Source organism: Eucyclogobius newberryi, unplaced genomic scaffold, assembly GCF_026437365.1.
Source record: "Eucyclogobius newberryi isolate DKJ021-1_F unplaced genomic scaffold, fEucNew1.0.hap1 SCAF_7, whole genome shotgun sequence".
Lineage (NCBI taxonomy): Eukaryota > Metazoa > Chordata > Actinopteri > Gobiiformes > Gobiidae > Eucyclogobius > Eucyclogobius newberryi.
In genome coordinates this window covers 36,007,946-36,027,916 of record NW_027316389.1, presented here as the reverse complement: position 1 = coordinate 36,027,916, position 19,971 = coordinate 36,007,946, and positions in this window count along the sequence as shown.

The window sequence follows — 19,971 nt, the reverse complement described above, 5'->3', positions numbered from 1 at the left end:
CACAAACAACTGTTCATGGGCTGAAAAGGCTTTTGGAGCAATAAAACAGTAAAAACTGCTATAACTCAAAAATGCAATAAGATAGGTTCAAACTTTAAAAGACATGTTGTGCAGATGTACAAGCCCCTCTTGCACAGAAAGTATGGGTTAGATATCTCTTGTAGTTTCTTCAGAACACACAATTTATCTGAAAATGCTTTTGAAGCAATAGACACAAAAACAGCTATAACTCCAAATCCTAATATGATAGACTCAAACTTTAAACTATATATTGTGTAGATTTACAGCTCCTACTTGCCCAGCAAAAAGGTTTTGAATAGCTCTTGCACTTTTTTCAAAACTCACAAACAACTGTTCATGGGCTGAAAAGGCTTTTGGAGCAATAAAACAGTAAAAACTGCTATAACTCAAAAATGCAATAACATAGGTTCAAACTTTAAAAGACATGTTGTGCAGATGTACAAGCCCCTCTTGCACATAAAGTATGGGTTAGATATCTCTTGCAGTTTCTTCAGAACACACAAATTATGTGAAAATGCTTTTAAAGCAATAGACACAAAAACAGCTATAAATCCAAAACCTAATATTATAGACTCAAACTTTAAACTATATATTGTGAAGATTTACAGGTCCTACTTGCCCAGCAAAAAGGTTTTAAATAGCTCTTGCACTTTTTTCAAAACTCACAAACAACTGTTCATGGGCTGAAAAGGCTTTTGGAGCAATAAAACAGTAAAAACTGCTATACCTCAAAAATGCAATAAGATAGGTTCAAACTTTAAAAGACATGTTGTGCAGATGTACAAGCCCCTCTTGCACAGAAAGTATGGGTTAGATATCTCTTGCAGTTTCTTCAGAACACACAAATTATGTGAAAATGCTTTTGAAGCAATAGACACAAAAACAGCTAAAATTCCAAAACCTAATATGATAGACTTAAACTTTAAACTCTATAATGTGTAGATTTACAGGTCCTACTTGCCCAGCAAAAAGGGTTTGAATAGCTCTTGTACTTTTTTCAAAACTCACAAACAACTGTTCATGGGCTGAAAAGGCTTTTGGAGCAATAAAACAGTAAAAACTGCTCTAACTCAGAAATGCAATAAGATAGGTTCAAACTTTAAAAGACATGTTGTGCAGATGTACAAGCCCCTCTTGCACAGAAAGTATGGGTTAGATATCTCTTGTAGTTTCTTCAGAACACACAATTTATCTGAAAATGCTTTTGAAGCAATAGACACAAAAACAGCTATAAATCCAAAACCTAATATGATAGACTCAAACTTTAAACTATATATTGTGTAGATTTACAGGTCCTACTTTTCCAGCAAAAAAATGTTTGAATAGCTCTTGAACTTTTTTCAAAACTCACAAACAACTGTTCATGGGCTGAAAAGGCTTTTGTAGCAATAAAACAGTAAAAACTGCTATAACTCAAAAATGCAATAACATAGGTTCAAATTTAAAAGACATGTTGTGCAGATGTACAAGCCCCTCTTGCACAGAAAGTATGGGTTAGATATCTCGTGCAGTTTCTTCAGAAAACACAAATTATGTGAAAATGCTTTTGAAGCAATAGACACAAAAACAGCTATAAATCCAAAACCTAATATGATAGACTCAAACTTTAAACTATATATTGTGTAGATTCACAGGTCCTACTTGCCCATCAAAAAAATGTTTGAATAGCTCTTGAACTTTTTTCAAAACTCACAAACAACTGTTCATGGGCTGAAAAGGCTTTTGTAGCAATAAAACAGTAAAAACTGCTATAACTCAAAAATGCAATAACATAGGTTCAAATTTAAAAGACATGTTGTGCAGATGTACAAGCCCCTCTTGCACAGAAAGTATGGGTTAGATATCTCTTGCAGTTTCTTCAGAAAACACAAATTATGTGAAAATGCTTTTGAAGCAATAGACACAAAAACAGCTATAAATCCAAAACCTAATATGATAGACTCAAACTTTAAACTATATATTGTGTAGATTTACAGGTCCTACTTGCCCAGCAAAAAAATGTTTGAATAGCTCTTGAACTTTTTTCAAAACTCACAACAACTGTTCATGGGCTGAAAAGGCTTTTGTAGCAATAAAACAGTAAAAACTGCTATAATTCTAAAATGCAATAACATAGGTTCAAATTTAAAAGACATATGCAGATGTACAAGCCCCTCTTGCACAGAAAGTATGGGTTAGATATCTCTTGCAGTTGCTTCAGAACACACAAATTATGTGAAAATGCTTTTGAAGCAATAGACACAAAAACAGCTATAAATCCAAAACCTAATATGATAGACTCAAACTTTGAACTATATATTGTTTAGATTTACAGGTCCTACTTGCCCAGCAAAAAGGGTTTGAATAGCTCTTGCACTTTTTTCAAAACTCACAAACAACTGTTCATGGGCTGAAAAGGCTTTTGGAGCAATAAAACAGTAAAAACTGCTATACCTCAAAAATGCAATAAGATAGGTTAAAACTTTAAAAGACATGTTGTGCAGATGTACAAGCCCCTCTTGCACAGAAAGTATGGGTTAGATATCTCTTGCAGTTTCTTCAGAACACACAAATTATGTGAAAATGCTTTTGAAGCAATAGACACAAAAACAGCTAAAAATCCAAAACCTAATATGATAGACTTAAACTTTAAACTCTATATTGTGTAGATTTACAGGTCCTACTTGCCCAGCAAAAAGGGTTCGAATAGCCCTTGTACTTTTTTCAAAACTCACAAACAACTGTTCATGGGCTGAAAAGGCTTTTGGAGCAATAAAACAGTAAAAACTGCTATAACTCAAAAATGCAATAAGATAGGTTCAAACTTTACAAAGACATGTTGTGCAGATGTACAAGCCCCTCTTGTACAGAAAGTATTGGTTGGATGACTCTTATATTTTCTTCAGAACTCACAAACGGTCTGAAAATGCTTTTGAAGCAATAGACACAAAAACAGCTATAAATCCAAAACCTAATATGATAGACTCAAACTTTAAACTCTATATTGTGTAGATTTACAGGTCCTACTTGCCCAGCAAAAATGGTTCAAATAGCTTGTGTACTTTTTTCAAATCTCACAAACAACTGTTCATGGGCTGAAAAGGCTTTTGGAGCAATAAAACAGTAAAAACTGCTATAACTCAAAAATGCAATAAGATAGGTTCAAACTTTAAAAGACATGTTGTGCAGATGTACAAGCCCCTCTTGCACAGAAAGTATGGGTTAGATATCTCTTGCAGTTTCTTCAGAAAACACAAATCATGTGAAAATGCTTTTGAAGCAATAGACACAAAAACAGCTATAAATCCAAAACCTAATATGATAGACTCAAACTTTAAACTCTATATTGTGTAGATTTACAGGTCCTACTTGCCCAGCAAAAAAATGTTTGAATAGCTCTTGCACTTTTTTCAAAACTCACAAACAACTGTTCATGGGCTGAAAAGGCTTTTGGAGCAATAAAACAGTAAAAAACTGCTATAATTCTAAAATGCAATAAGATAGGTTCAAACTTTAAAAAGACATGTTGTGCAGATGTACAAGCCCCTCTTGCACAGAAAGTATGGGTTAGATATCTCCTGTCGGTACCATCCGGCCAACCCCAGAAAGGAACGCACCTCTTTCTTTGTTCGTGGCCTCGGAGATTTCAGGATAGCCTCGACCTTGTCAACCTGAGGCCTCACCTGCCCTCGACCCATCTGATAGCCGAGGTAGCGTGTCTCCTGCCGAGCCCACTCACACTTTGCCGGATTCAGCGTAAGACCGGCTCGCTGGATCTGCTTCAGGACTTGGGAGAGATGTCGGACATGGTCCTCCCAGGTCTCGCTGAAGATGACGACATCGTCGAGATAAGCCGCGCTGAATAGCTCACACCCCTGGAGAACTCGATCCATCAGACGTTGAAACGTAGCGGGTCCTCCATGCAGCCCGAATGGCATCACAGTAAACTGAAACAGTCCAGTTGGTGTTTGAAATGCTGTGTAGGGCCGTGAGGACTTCTCGAGGGGCACTTGCCAGTATCCTTTGCAAAGGTCCAATGTGGTTATGTACTTGGCGGAACCAATCTTCTCCAGCAAGTCATCAATCCTTGGCATTGGGTATGCATCAAATTCAGACACAGAGTTCAGCTTTCGAAAGTCAATACATATCCTGAGTGATCCGTCTTTCTTGAAAACAATCACTACAGGACTGCTCCATTCGGATTTGGAAGGTTCGATGATGATGATTCCCAGTCTCAGCATTTCTTGGATCTCATCTTGGAGCTTCCCAACAAGCTGCTGTGGTACACGATATGGTCGCTGTCGGATCGGCCGACCCTCCTTCAGGCGGATGACATGTTCCACCACTGTAGTTCTTCCAGGACTGGCACGGAACAGCGAAGACACTTCTTTGAAGGTCTGGAGTAGCTGTGTGGCTTGCTCAGGAGGAAGATGCACCAGCACAGGGGTAGCAGTGTTGGTCAGTCCCTCCAGTCCCATGTCCGGCTCTTCCCCGTCCACGTCATCGTCTACTTTCCTGACCAACAGGACTTTTGTTGGAGCTTGGACTGGACGCTCTCTCCACTCCTTCGGTAGGTTGACATGGTACATCTGCCTGGACTTCTTTTTCTCTGGATGCCGGACCTCGTAGGTGACTGGTCCCATCTTCCGGGTGACAGTGTACGGGCCCTGCCATTTTGCTAAACGTTTATGGGTGGAGGATGGCAGAAGAAGCAGCACCTTCTGACCAGGCTGGAACTCACGACTGCGGGCTTGGCGGTCGTACCAGGTCTTCTGGGCTTTTTGAGCACCTTGTAAATTCTTCTCTGCCTCCTCCAAGTACTTTGACAGTCTCTCTCGCATTTCAAGTACAAACTTGACAATGCTCCGGTCACTTTGTCGTGCTGGTGGGCCCTCCCATTGTTTGCGTAGAAGGTCCAAAGGCCCCTGAACATCCCAGCCATATAACAGTTCAAATGGAGAAAATCCAGTTGACGCCTGTGGGACCTGTCGATAGGCAAACAAAACAAAGGGTAGCCAACAGTCCCAGTCTTTGCCGGTATCATCCACGAACTTCTGGAGCATCCGCTTCAGTGTCTGGTTAAACCTCTCAACCAGTCCATCCGTCTGTGGGTGGTACTGGGTGGTTTTGATGGATGAAATGCCCAGTTGCTGCTGGAAAAGGTGCATTAACCGAGATGTGAAGTTGGTGCCTTGGTCCGTGAGAATTTCATCAGGTGATCCAACTCTGGAGAACAGTTGAACAAGCGCTCGAAGGACAGCAGGCGCAGTGATGGTTCTCAGCGGAAAAGCCTCTGGAAATCTGGTGGCATAATCCGAGATGACCAGGATGTACTGATGTCCACTGCTGCTCTTCACCAGGGGCCCCACAATGTCCATCGCAATCCTTCGGAATGGAGTGGAGATAACTGGAAGAGGCTGCAAAAAGGCACGGTCAGACTTGCGCACTGGACATGTTTTCTGACAGGTTGGACATGTAGCGCAATATTTGTGAATGTCAGCATACATGGACGGCCAATAAAATCTAGAACTGACGCGCAAGAATGTTTTATGGGACCGAGGTGACCTGACCATGGCACTGTGTGTGCTAAATGCATGACAAGGGTCCTACAGCTAAAGGGAACAACAAGACGTTTACGTTCATCACTAACGATATACAACACCCCATTGTCAATAATAAACTTCTCTTGACCCAGATAACCTTTGGTTTCTTTTCCCACCTTAGCAAAAAGACTTTTCAAAGTAATATCATTGCTTTGCAACAAAGAAACATTTTCAGGTACATCCCACACAAAAGAATCACAATTTTCAGGATTTAAAGACCACATTTCTTTTTCAAAGCGTCGCTGACGCCGGGATTTCCTTGGCCCTTTGCTGCCTCCCTCACACAGACTACTATCCAAGTCTGGCAGAGGTTGGACACCGGCTTTCACTTGTGCCCGCGTAAGAACAGAACACGACACATTTCCACAGTCATTGTTCCCCCCAGAGTCAACATTCCCAGACAACAGGTCCATCAGAAAAGGTAGGTCCCAACCGAGAATAGCATCCACGGGTAGGTTTTCTACTACTCCCACAGTCACCAGATAGGGCTGATCTGCAACTGTTATGGTAACCTCCACAGTAGGATAAAGGTGGCTATCCCCGTGCACACACAAAATGTCCACTGTCTTGCCATAGTTTATGCTGCTAACTGGCACTGAGCTACGTTTGATAAGGGATGTGAAACTACCAGTGTCCAGTAAAGCAGAAACCTCTTGGCCATTAATTAGCACATTTTTACAGCGTTTAATAGTATTTTCTGTCTCATGAGTGCGTTCTGCCTCTGGTCTTGGAGGATAGCACGCTCCGCTAACTTTAGCTTTACGGACTGGGCAAACTGAGGCTTTGTGCCCAGGTTGTTGGCAGGAAAAACAAATAAACTCCTTACCAGGTCCTTGTTGATTTGGGGCAGAATTCATGGTACCTGACCCGTCTTGGTTGGTCTCACGTCTGGCAGGGCTTGGTAGAAAAGGTTGAGCTGGTGCGCGCTGGGATGCTGTGGTTAACCGGGCAGAAGATACTCCTTTCCGAGCGTTGAGATACTGCACGGCCAATTTAGCAGCGGTAAATCCATCGGCTGGCTCATGTTCCTTCACCCAGGTCCTCACTTCGAAGGGAAACACCCGCAGAAGCTGCTCCATGATGATCGCTTCACCAATTTCCTCCTTGGAGCGTTCATCCGGTCTTATCCAGCGGCGATAGAGTCCTCGGAGGCGATGATAGGTCTCCGTAGGGCTTTCATCATGCGGCAGAGTGCTGGAGCGAAACTGCTGTCGGAAAGTTTCGGGTGAAATGTTAAATTTTGCAAGCAGAGCTGCTTTCAGGTCCATGTAACAGTGGGCTCTGTCTTCATCCATAGCAGAGTAGGCCTCCAGTCCCTTTCCAGTCAATAAGGGTACAAGACGACACGCCCACTCGTCCTCTGGCCACCTCCAGGTTCTAGCTATCCGCTCAAAACGTAGCAGATAATTTTCCATGTCCTCACCACTCTGAAACTGTGGTATTTTTGGCTCATTGTAATGTCTCCATTCTGGTCTCGGCCTGTACTCAGCTTCCGGTACATGGCGCTGCGGCTCAGCATCATCATCGATCTCCATGCGGCTTCCATGGAACACCGATCTCTGGCCACCAGGGGTTGGCAACTCATGATGTGCAGGCAGGGTTGGCGCTGGACGAGGTCTTCGAAGAGTCGGCTGCGAAGGGGATGCAGGTTGAGCCCCGCGCTCCACAACAGTAGGAAAAGAGGCTCTCAGTCCCCGGAGTTCGGCAAGCAAACCCTCTTCGCGGCGTTGCTGTCCCGCTAGAAAATCTCTCATCAGCGTCACCATGTCCTGACCTGGTTCAGATGATGGCTCGGGCTTCTGCTCCCACTCTTCATCCTCATCTGTCTCCCATGCTGGGTCTGGAGTTCCTGCCCCCTCTGGCTGTCGATCACGGCCTTGTGATCGCAAACCTGTGCGCTTTGGTTGGCGAGAAACTTTCTTCCGACTTGCCATATCCCACTTCTGACACCAAATGTAGCGGGGCTCTCTCTCAAAACAATGGCGAAGTCAGATTACAAGTGCTCAGGTGGATTTATTGTGCCAAAACCGAAGTGCACAAATAGTGCAACAATGCAAAAATATATACAGTGAGCAAAATGGTCCAAAAATCCAAAAACATATACTTACAGAGTTCCAACTATGAGTTCAACTTTAACTCTTTCTCTCTTTTCACTCTCTATTTTACTCACTCTCTCTATTTTGCTCTCTCTCTCACACTGTTACCTTCTCTGTTGTTGGAGACAGACTCCCCAGCCAAGAGCGGCTCGTCTTTATTCCTCACTTGCCCCTCCCACTGAGCAAAATAACTAGATAATTCAAATCCCAAATGAACTGACAATAAACTGTTGTGGCCTCTTCCTACAACATAATACATCATTAATTATATACACATGTTCAAATTAAAGCAATATAAACACATAGAATACCCGGTGTCACATGGTCAGCACCACGGCACGAACAGCGTCCATTTAAACTTCCAGGAAGTCCTGGCTCGGTTTCGACCCAACACGACGCATCGGCGGAGCGCGGCTTCGTGACAAAACAGGTAACAATTGGCGTTTGTATGCTTAGACTTAACCTAACGCGTGCAAGTGTGCACCCTTGGCGGATAAGTGATGGAGGAGTGCAGGGAAAGATGCGTGTGTAGCGTCTGATGCGAATGAATGAAACAGGGAAACGCGGGGAGCGGGGAATGTATGAGTGTGTGTTGGAAAGTGCGCGCGGGCATGACGGGCCGCGCGATTGCTCAGCAAATAAGCGCCGACACCAGTTAAAGACTGACTGGCTCCGTCACAGATAGGTTCAAACTTTAAAAGACATGCAGATGTACAAGCCCCTCTTGCACAGAAAGTATGGGTTAGATTTCTCTTGCAGTTTCTTCAGAACACACAAATTATCTGAAAATGCTTTAGCAGCAATAGACACAAAAACAGCTGTAAATCCAACACCTAATATGATAGACTCAAACTTTACACTATATATTGTGTAGATTCACAGGTCCTACTTGCCCAGCAAAAAGGGTTCGAATAGCTCTTGCACTTTTTTCAAAACTCACAAACAACTGTTCATGGGCTGAAAAGGCTTTTGGAGCAATAAAACAGTAAAAACTGCTATAACTCAAAAATGCAATAAGATAGGTTCAAACTTTGAAAGACATGTTATGCAGATGTACAAGCCCTCTTGCACAGAAAGTATGGGTTAGATATCTCTTGTAGTTTCTTCAGAACACACAAATTATCTGAAAATGCTTATGCAGCAATAGACACAAAAACAGCTGTAAATCCAAAACCTAATATGATAGACTCAAACTTTCAACTATATATTGTGTAGATTTACAGGTCCTACTTGCCCAGCAAAAAGGGTTCGATTAGCTCTTGCACTTTTTTCAAAACTCACAAACAACTGTCAATGGCTGAAAAGGCTTTTGGAGCAATAAAACAGTAAAAACTGCTATAACTCAAAATGCATTATGATAAGTTCAAACTTTAAAAAACATGTTGTGCAGATGTACAAGCCCTTCTTGCTCAGAAGGTATGGGTTAGATATCTCTTGCAGTTTCTTCAGAACTCAGAAATTGTCTGAAAATGCTTTTGAAGCAATAGACACAAAAACAGCTATAACTCCAAAACCTAAGATGATAGACTCAAACTTTCAACTATGTATTGTGTACATGTACAGGTCCTACTTGCCCAGCAAATAGGGTTTGAATAGCTCTTGCACTTTTTTCAGAACTCACAAACAACCGTTCATGGGCTGAAAAGGCTTTTGGAGCAATAAAAACAGTGAAAACTGCTATAACTCAAAAATGCAATATGATAAGTTCAAACTTTCAAATATATGTTGTGCATATGTACAAGCCCTTCCTACTCAGAAAGTGTGGATTAGATATCTCTTGTATTTTCTTCAGAACTCACAAATTGTCTGAAAATCTTTTGAAGCAATGAAACCAAAAACAGCTATAATTCCAGAACATTAAATAGAAAAGACATTTAATCCATACATTGCAAGAAGGGCTTGTACATCTACACAACATATCTTTGAAAGTTTGAACCCGGTCGTTTTTGGCATTTTGGGTTCAGGTTGGGGCCAATTCTTTCTTTCCAGAAAGGAGGCCTTTTATACAGGCTTGAACTGGCTCGACTCTTCAGACTCGGGCTTGTTCCTTTTTACCCTTTTGGGGCCAGACTGTTGCCAACCTATTCCAGGGCGGAGCGCTTTGATACAGGCTAGACCAAAAAGGCTCTGGCCCTGTCCTTTTGGCTCTTTTGGGGCGAGGTTGGTGCCAAGATATTGTCCAGAAAGGAGGGCTTTAATACAGGCTAGACTCGGGGACCTGTTCCTTCGTCCTTTTGGCCCTTTTTGGCGGAATGCTGGTTCCAGGACTTGGCCCAGAAAGGAGAGATTTGATTTAGGCTGGACTGTGGGGGCTCTCGCACGGTCCTTTAGGCCCTTTTGGGGCCAGGCTGGTTCCAATTCTTAGCCCAGAAAAGAGGGCTTTGATACAGGCTGGACCAAAAAGGCTCTGGCCTGGTCCTTTTGGCTCTTTCGGGTCCAGGCTGGTTCCAAGACTTAGACCAGAAAAGAGGGTTGATTCAGGATAGTCTCAGGGAGCTCTTTGCCTGTTCTTTTTGGCCCTTTTGGAGGAAGGCAGGTCCCAAGTCTTAGCCGAAAAAGGAGGGCTTTGCTACAGGCTAGAACGGGCTCGACTCTGGGAGCTCTGGCTGGGTCCTTTTAAAAAAAATTGTGCCAGGCTGTTGTCAACCTAGCCCATTACGGAGGGCTTTGATTTAGGCTGTATTGCGGGGGCTCAGGCCTGGACCTTTTGCCCTTTTGGGGCCGGCCTTGTACAAAAACTTAACCCAGAAAGGAGGACTTTGATACGGACTAGATTCTAGGGCCTGTTCCGTGGTCCTTTTGGCCTTTTTGGGTCAAGGCTAGTTCCAAGACTTAGACCGGAAAGGAAGGCTTGGTTCAAGCTAGTCTCAGGGAGCTCTGGTCTGGTCCTTTTGGGGAAAGACAGATGCCAAATCTTAGCCCAAAAAGGAGCGCTTTGATACAAGCTAGACCAAAAAGGCTCTGGCCTGGTCCTTTTAGCCCTTTTGTCTAGCCTTTTAATACAGGCTAGACACAGGGACCTGTTCCTTCGTCCTTTTGGCCCTTTTTGGCAGAATACTAGTTCCTGGACTTAGACCAGAGAGGGCTTGATTCAGGGACTTAGAGCTCTGGCCTGGTCTTTTTGGCCCTTTTGGGGAAAGGCAACTGCCAAGTCTAAGCCCAGAAAAGAGGGCTTTGATACAGGCCAGACCAAAAAGGCTCTGGCCTGGTACTTTTGGCTCTTTCGGGTCCAAGCTGGTTCCAAGACTTAGCCCAGAAAGGCGGGCTTTGATACAGACTAGATACTGGGGCCTGTTCCTTGGTCCTTTTGGCCCTTTTGGGTTCAGGCTGGTTCTAAGACTTAGACCAGAAAAGAGGGCTTTTTCAGGCTAGTCTCAGGGAGCTCTGGCCTGGTCCTTTTGGCCCTTTTGGGGCCAATTTGGTGTCAAGACCTAGCCCAGAAAGGGGTGCTTTTATAAAGGCTAAACTTGGGGGCCTGTTCCTTCATCCTTTTGACCCTTTTTGGCGGAATGCTGGTTCCTGGACTTAGCCCAGAACGGAGGGCTTTGATTTAGGCTGGACCTGGCCAGTCCTTTTGGCCCTTTTTGGGGCCAGGCTGGTGCCAAGACTTAGCCCAAAAAGGAGGGCTGTTAAAAGTCCCCCGGGAAAGTACTACACATCCCACAATGCAACAGGGTTAATTGTAGTTCCTTAAGGCCCGTATGCTGTGTGTTTTTCCATTACTGTTTTTGCCATCACTGTGTGAGGAGCAGAGCCCAAGTTCGCTGTCCTTTATCCTGCCCTTTGTCCTGCCTTTTTATCTTGCCCTTTTATCCAACCTTATCCTGTGTGTATAGGTACCGTGTGCGTCCATATGATGTGAGTATTGTTTGTAACCATGCATGCATATTAAAGTTCTATAAGTTAGAGCGCAGATGCTTGTTTGCGTGCCTGTTAAAGTGATAGCGCGCAGCTCTGCTCCACCTGTTACTACCTACAAATAGTTCTTCAATTCTACACATGCATGTCCATAATCCAATCCTCTGACCTTTATGTTTCCTGGTAAATAGTCCCTTATGTATATTTGTGCAGTTTACTTTGTATAAAGTTAAGCTTCACCTGTAACCACTTATAAGCTATGGCTTCCTCTGGTGGTCATTTAATGTAACTACACTATGGCTCCCTCTGGTGGTCATTTAATGCAATTACACTATGGCTCCCTCTGGTGGTCGCCAAGTGTAACTGCATCAGGGGTCCCTCTGGTGGTCACCGAGTGTAACTACATGCCTTTATCCATATTCAATGCAACCTGTTTGTGACTGTTCCTGACACAGTTTTTATTGTTTTTCTTTTCAGATAACCACACACACACACACACACACACACACCCTCGCACCTTTCCTCTCAACCCATCTGTATATAGACCTCCTCCTCCCAATGTTTGATCCCCTCAATAAATGTTCAAAGTGTGAACTGAAGTTGTCTGTTCCTTCTGACCGAGGAAGACTCAGCTGAAGATTTATCAATAATCAGTGCATACCGGACGCACAAAGTATCGCACAAGTGGTCCTTCGAGCCGGATAATCTTTGGCTGAGTCAACGAGATGACAACTCCACAGAATCCAGATGAGGCGCCTCAGGAGAAGAGTCCAGAGCGTAGTCACCGTCCACGCAGGAGCAGGAAGCTTCCAGGACATCTGGCAGACTACAAACATGGCTTATCTGATCCAGAGGGAGAAGATGGAGAATGCTTGGGACAAAGTGCTGACAACCATGAAAGAGATGCAAGTCACCATGACGGAAACCAGCAGTGCATTAACCAAGCGCGTGGAAAACCTAGAGCGTGACTGTACGTCAAGTAGCCCTTTTCCTCAGCGCAGTGATGTGCCTGCACCAGTCAGAGTTTCTTCTCTTCCGCCTACAGCTGAACCAGCATCAACCTCAAGGCAGGACACCGAAACACATGTGAACCTGTTTCTTAGGCCAGTGCAACCTGCTGCAGTAAATACAAGCTTTATTATCCAGCCTGCTCCGCACCCGAGAGTTATTCCGATGGTTCGGACTGCTCCACTACCTGCTCCCCCACCTAGAGCCAATCATGCTATTCATCCTGAGCGACAACCTGCCGTTCGAGTAGCCCAATCAATGCAGCTTGAAAGAATGGAGCCAAGTCGGGACCAACTCCTGTACAGCCCGAGTTTGCAACAACTGCCTCCTCTACACAACTCTAACCAGGTTAACTCTGCACAGCCTCATGCGCCTGCAGATGTCAGTAGGCACTACTCTACACCCTTGTATCAGCCGTCACGGGTGGCAGGAGTACAGCAGCCTATTGCCCTTAACCAACAATCTGTTGCTCCGCCCACTGATATAGCCAATGCCTATCATCCTCCTACCGCAGATGTAACCCCGCCAAACCTGATGGAAATGATAGTAGCTTCATCATATGGCATCCCTAAACCTAAGCTGGCGACGTTCAGGTCAGGCAGAGAGAGTGACTTTGCATTGCTGAAGAAGGGGCTAGACAGTCTACTTGGCCCACATACTCATCTCACAGAGGAGTATAAATTCCACATCCTGCTAGACCATTTAGAGCATCCGTGTGCTGCACAGGTGGCCCGGCGCTACATTCATGACCGCACTCCCTACACTAGTGCTATGAGGGCGCTGGAACAGAGGTACGGACAACCTAGGCAGTTAGTCCAGAGTGAGTTGAGTGCCATACTTAATTGCCCTCCTATTAGGGCCGGTGACACTCAGGCCTTCGAAGATTTCTCACTAGCAGTATCCAGCTTGGTCGGTCTCCTCAGCTCTATAGATGATGTGGCAGCCAGTGAGCTTCAGTGTGGTTCACATGTCGACAGACTACTCACCAAGCTCCCTCCAAGCTACAGGGACAGTTTCATTGAGTACTGCATCACACGTGGTATCATCCGCACTGGCAGCAGCCGCACATACAACATGTATGACATCTCGGAATGGCTGGAACGGAAATCACAGGTTTTGCAGCTGTCAAGAGACACGTATCAACCTCAGCTGGCAGACAAGCCACGCCAAGAGAGAAGCAGCCCAAGAGGCACTACAGGGCCCAAGTCACAGAGTAAGTCTACCCCCATTTATTATGGCTCAGACCCTGCTCAAACACAACCAAAGCCAGAGCCCAGGGCACAAGCTTCTCCTTCCGTCCCTTCTAAGCAGAGGCAGAAGTTTAAGCCATATTGCCCTTACTGTGAAGGCACAGAGCACTACCTTAACGGCTGTGAAGACTTCAGGAAGCTAGACCTTAAAGCTGTAGCCTCTTGGGTAAAAGAGAAATCCAAATGTTGGCGCTGTGGCCGTAAACATTCTCCTGATCAGTGTACCCTGAAGAAACCGTGCAGCAGTTGCGGAGATCAGCACTTGTCAGTGCTACATGACCTAGTTGAAGCTAAGAAACGCGACCCTAACATTCTAACTGTGAGCACCAGCAGGATCTTCATGGGTCCTCTCGGACACTCAGGGCGTGTTATGCTCAAGGTCGTTCCCGTTCAGCTACACCATGACAGCAAGTCCCTGGACACATTTGCTCTTCTGGACGACGGCTCAGAGAAAACTATCATACTTCCAGCGGCAGTCAAATCCCTAGGTTTAGAACAGGCAGAGGAGACCCTTTCATTGAGGACCATCCGTCATGATGTGATCCAGGTACAGGGAGCCTATGTCTCATTTCAGCTCTCACCAAAGTCCAAGCCGAAAACCCGCTACAAGATAACGCAGGCCTTCACCGCTACACAATTGAGTCTAGCTGAACAGTCATGCCAAGTAGAGCTCTTAAAGGAGAAGTACCACCACCTACAGCGGGTACAGCTTGAGGGTTTCACACAGGTGCAGCCTTTGGTGTTAATTGGCTCTGACAATGCTCACCTCATCACTCCTGTCCGTCCAGTCCTGCGTGGGCCAGCCCATGGGCCCGTGGCCATCTGCCCCAAGCTCGGGTGGACCATCCAGGGTCCAAGCAGCAGTCTGCCTACACAGCAGGGGGAGGTGCACTGCCTGAACATATCGTGCCTTTCTCCTGCAGAAGCCCTACAGCAGAATGTACAGCGTCTGTGGCAACTAGACGCTCCCCTCTACAGACCAGAGAAGGAGGTTACACGCTCTAAAGAGGATGTAGAAGCCATAGATATGTTAAAGGCCAAGACCATCATAGTTCCTGAAGAAGGGATAGAGAGATATGCCACTCCCCTGCTTAGGAGGAAAGATTTCCCACAGCTCAAAGTCTCTCCGGAAGTAGTCAAAGGCCTCCTGAGATCCACAGAATGTAAGCTAGCTAGGAATCCTGATCTTGCGCTCACTTACAACAAGGAGATCAAAAGGTTAGTAGACACAGGCTATGTTGTTAAGCTGACTCCAGACCAGATAGATAACTCTACTGAATCTTGGTATGTACCACACCACATAGTACATCACAACAACAAGTCTAGGGTTGTCTTTAAGTGCTCTTTTGAGTTCCAGGGGACCGTCCTCAACCACTACCTCCTGCCAGGACCTCCACTGGGCCCCACGCTGCTCGGCATGCTCCTCCGCTTCCGACAGTTTCCTGTGGCTGTTAGCGGAGACATAAAAGCCATGTTTCACCAGGTCCGGCTGCTGCCAGAGGACCGCCCCCTCCTGCGGTTCTTGTGGCGAGATGGTGAAACAGAGCGGCCCCCAGACGTTTATGAGTGGAGAGTCCTGCCATTCGGGACTACGTGTAGCCCCTGCTGTGCTATCTTTGCACTACAGCGCCATGTGAGGGCGCACAAAGACACCCACCAGGACATCTATGACGCAGTGCACAAAGCCTTTTATGTGGACAACTGTTTGCAGTCCCTTTCCAATCCACAAGAAGCCAAGGCTCTCATAGACAAAATGAGAGATCTTCTCCTCCAAGGTGGATTTGAAATACGCCAATGGGCCAGTAACATCCCCGAAGTGGTTGCTCATCTACCCAGCACAGCCAGGTCAGACAGCTGTGAGTTGTGGCTAAACTTCAAATGTCTTGATCCTCAGGAATCAACATTGGGCCTCAGCTGGCATTGCCCAACCGACGTCCTGGGATACAAGTACCGCCCAGTGACCTACAAAACCCCCACACTGCGTAATGTGTACAAAGTCCTGGCCAGTCAGTATGACCCACTGGGTTATATCTGCCCATACACCACAAGGGCAAAGCTTATTGTGCAGGCCCTTTGGAGCACAGAGAGAGGATGGGATGAGCCCATAGAAGGCACGCTGCTCCAGTCCTGGCTGGAATGGGAGGGAGAGCTTTCACATCTTCAGCACGTTGCCATTCCTCGCTGTTATGCTCCTCCTCAACAAAGCAACGGTGTGACATATGAGGCCCACATCTTCTGTGATGCCTCTGAGAGGGCTTATGGGGCTGTAGCCTATCTCAGAGTGAAGAACGAGCAAGTGCACATCTCCACTTCCTTTGTCATGGCCCGGTCCAGAGTCGCACCCCGCAAGCAAGTGTCAATGCCCCGACTGGAGCTGTGTGCTGCGCTCACCGGAGCCCAACTCGCAAAGGTGCTCCAAACCGAAATCACAATCCCACTGCTGTATGTCTACCTGTGGACAGATTCCACCACAGTGCTGCAATGGATCCAGTCCAGCTCCTGCCGCTACAAGGTATTCGTCGGGGCTCGAATCTGCGAGATCCACGAGCTGACCTCCCCAAAGCAGTGGCATTATGTGAACTCTGGAAATAACCGTGCTGATGACCTCACAAGAGGCAAACACCTGGCAGAGTTGACTATCTCCAGCCGCTGGTCGGACCACACTTTCTGACTCGAACACCGGACCTGTGGCCACAGACCCCGACAGAGCTCACAGGCTGTGGCAGTGAGGAGCTCAAGAAAGCAGCATTTTGTGGCCATACCGCTGCACTTCCAAGCCCCCCAAATCCAGCACAGTATGCAACGCTGGACAACCTAGTCCTGGCCACTCACCAGTCCCTGCATGGGGCGGCCACTCCCTGCACTGCAGCCGAGCGTCTCGAGGCACAGACACAGTTGCTTCGCTCTGCACAAACAGACAGTTTTCCTGAGGAGGTTCAAGCCCTCCGAACAGGCCACACAGTACCAACCAGCAGCCGTCTAAGTGCTCTCTCTCCTGAATACGACAAGCTCAGCGGACTAATCAGAGTTGGAGGACGTCTGCGTCAGTCCACAGATGTAGACCCAGACAGCATTCATCCTATAGTGCTGGCAGCAGATCATCCTCTGACTACGCTTGTCATCAAACACTACGACGCTCAACTCCTCCACCCTGGCGCAGAGAGACTCTATGCAGAGATACGGCGCACCTATTGGATCATCAGAGGACGCCAGGCCATTAAGAAACATCAGTCCCAGTGTGTTGACTGCAGAAGATGGCGCGCTTCTCCTTCTACTCCAAAAATGGCGGATCTTCCCTCATCTCCCCAGAGGACTGTGGCCAGTTGGCACCATCACCAAAGTTTTCCCTGGATCAGACGGCGTTGTTAGAGCCGCAGAGGTTCAGGTTAACGACAGTACCTACGTTCGCCCTGTAACCAAACTGGTAGAGCTTCCTGCAGTGCCTGAAGACGCTGTTAGCATTTCTCTAGACTAGTGGACTTTAGTATGTGTGTATTTGCCCTGCAAATACAGGGGCGGCTGTTAAAAGTCCCCCGGGAAAGTACTACACATCCCACAATGCAACAGGGTTAATTGCAGTTCCTTAAGGCCCGTATGCTGTGTGTTTTTCCATTACTGTTTTTGCCATCACTTTGTGAGGAGCAGAGCCCAAGTTCGCTGTCCTTTATCCTGCCCTTTTTCCTGCCTTTTTATCTTGCCCTTTTATCCAACCTTATCCTGTGTGTATAGGTACTGTGTGCGTCCATATGATGTGAGTATTGTTTGTAACCATGCATGCATATTAAAGTTCTATAAGTTAGAGCGCAGATGCTTGTTTGCGTGCCTGTTAAAGTGATAGCGCGCGGCTCTGCTCCACCTGTTACTACCTACAAATAATTCTTCAATTCTACACATGCATGTCCATAATCCAATCCTCTGACCTGTATGTTTCCTGGTAAATAGTCCCTTATGTATATTTGCGCAGTTTACTTTGTATAAAGTTAAGCTTCACCTGTAACCACTTATAAGCTATGGCTCACTCTGGTGGTCATTTAATGTAACTACACTATGGCTCCCTCTGGTGGTCATTTAATGCAATTACACTATGGCTCCCTCTGGTGGTTGCCGAGTGTAACTGCATCAGGGCTCCCTCTGGTGGTCGCCGAGTGTAACTACATGCCTTTATCCATATTCAATGCAACCTGTTTGTGACTGTTCCTGACACATAGTAGAAAAAGCTTCAGTTGTAGTCATCTGGACTCAGTTTGAAAAAATAGACGTTTCGACTCTCATCCAAGAGTCATTGTCAATAACCAGACACAGTTTTTATTGTTTTTCTTTTCAGATAACCACACACACACACACACACCCTCGCACCTTTCCTCTCAACCCATCTGTATATAGACCTCCTCTTCCCAATGTTTGATCCCCTCAATAAATGTTCAAAGTGTGAACTGGAGTTGTCTGTTCCTTCTGACCGAGGAAGACTCAGCTGAAGATTTATCAATAATCAGTGCATACCGGACGCACATAGTATCGCACAAGGGCTTTGATACATACTAGATTATGGGGCCTGTTCCTTGGTCCTTTTGTTATTTTGGGTCCAGAATGGTTCCAAGACTTAGAACAGAAAAGAGGGTTTGATTCAGGCTGGACCAAAAAGGCTCAGGCCCGGTCCTTTTGGCCCTTTGGGGCTAGGCTGGTGTCAAGACTTAGCCCAGAAAGGGGGTCTTTAATACAGGCTAGACTCGGGGGCCTGTTCCTTTGTCCTTTTGGCCCTTTTGGGCGGAATGCTGGTTCCAGGACTCGGCCCAGAAAGGAAGACTTTAATCAGGCTTATTAGAGTAGGAAAAGGCCCTAGAATCTATCCTGAATCAAAGCACTTATTTCTGGGCAAAGACTGGGCAACTTCCTGGCCCTAAAAAGACTGAAAAGACCCCAGAGTCTAGCTTGAATCAAAGCCCTCTTCCTGGGCTACGTATCTGCACCAGCCTGGCCCCAAAGGTGCAAAAAACAATAACGGAACAGACCCCAGAATCTAGCCTGATTCACCGGCGTTCTTTTTGGGCTAAGTCTGGGTACCAAGCTTGTATCGAAAGGGCTATTAGACATTATATATTGTTGAGATTATTACACTGTTATTACGGAAACATAACATTTTAACCCTGTTTTTTCCTCCCACCTCATGTCTCTTTCGTCTTCATCTGAAGACATCACCATCAATTATAAATATCCCCTCATATTCCACTGTTTTATGGCGTGGAACTTGTCAAGCCCTGTGTCTGCTGCAGGGATGAAAATTATATCAATTGCAATAAGGATAATGAAATCAATACAATTCATGTTTTTCTATTGTGTATTCTTTCTGTGTTTTAAAGGCGGTCATTACGTGTTTTTAGTACTGAGTCCTGTATCATATTTTTCTTTCTGCGCCTAAGATTGAACCAAAGCTTGTTCCTGTCAGTTTTATGGCTGCGTTTTCAAGTTCCCAAAGTTTAGCCAACACAAGCTAGCATGATTTAATACAATCTTGTGATTTTAAACATTGCTATTTCACAGTTTTACCAATAAAACATCATAATAATGTCTGATTAAAATATTGCAGTGCCCGAGTCTTGACACAAGAGTGCAGCGTTTCCTTTTGCCTTTGAAGTGCTCTACCATACATCATAAATACAGATCTATGCACTCTACTCAGAAGCACCAAAATAAGCAAGCTTTAAAATCAAGTGCCCATCACAAAAATGGAAGATCCAAAAATGCACAATGCAGATTATAGGCCTATTTCACTGCTCTAGTCGTTGAACAACTTTCCTGACTGCAATGGACACACCAGTTTTTGTCTTAAAGTGTTGCCCATTTTAAAATAAACAGGATTTTTGTACTGTCTAAAAATCCTTTGTAGTTATCCAGACATTCCAGACACATAACAGAAAGAGACTCCATTACTTCTTAGTTCAGTTTCCCTTTTGTCCTTTTTGTCCTGCTTTTTGGCTCTCTTAACTTTGGGCTCTTAACAAAGAACACTAATAAGTCTAGATATGTTCTTTTTCATTGAAATTTAAAGGCTAAAATAACACGTTCAAAATAATTACCAGTAATACAAACTCGCACATGCCATAACATACTAAATGTTGCATGATAGAGCAGCCTACAGAAGATTACACCAGACGCTTC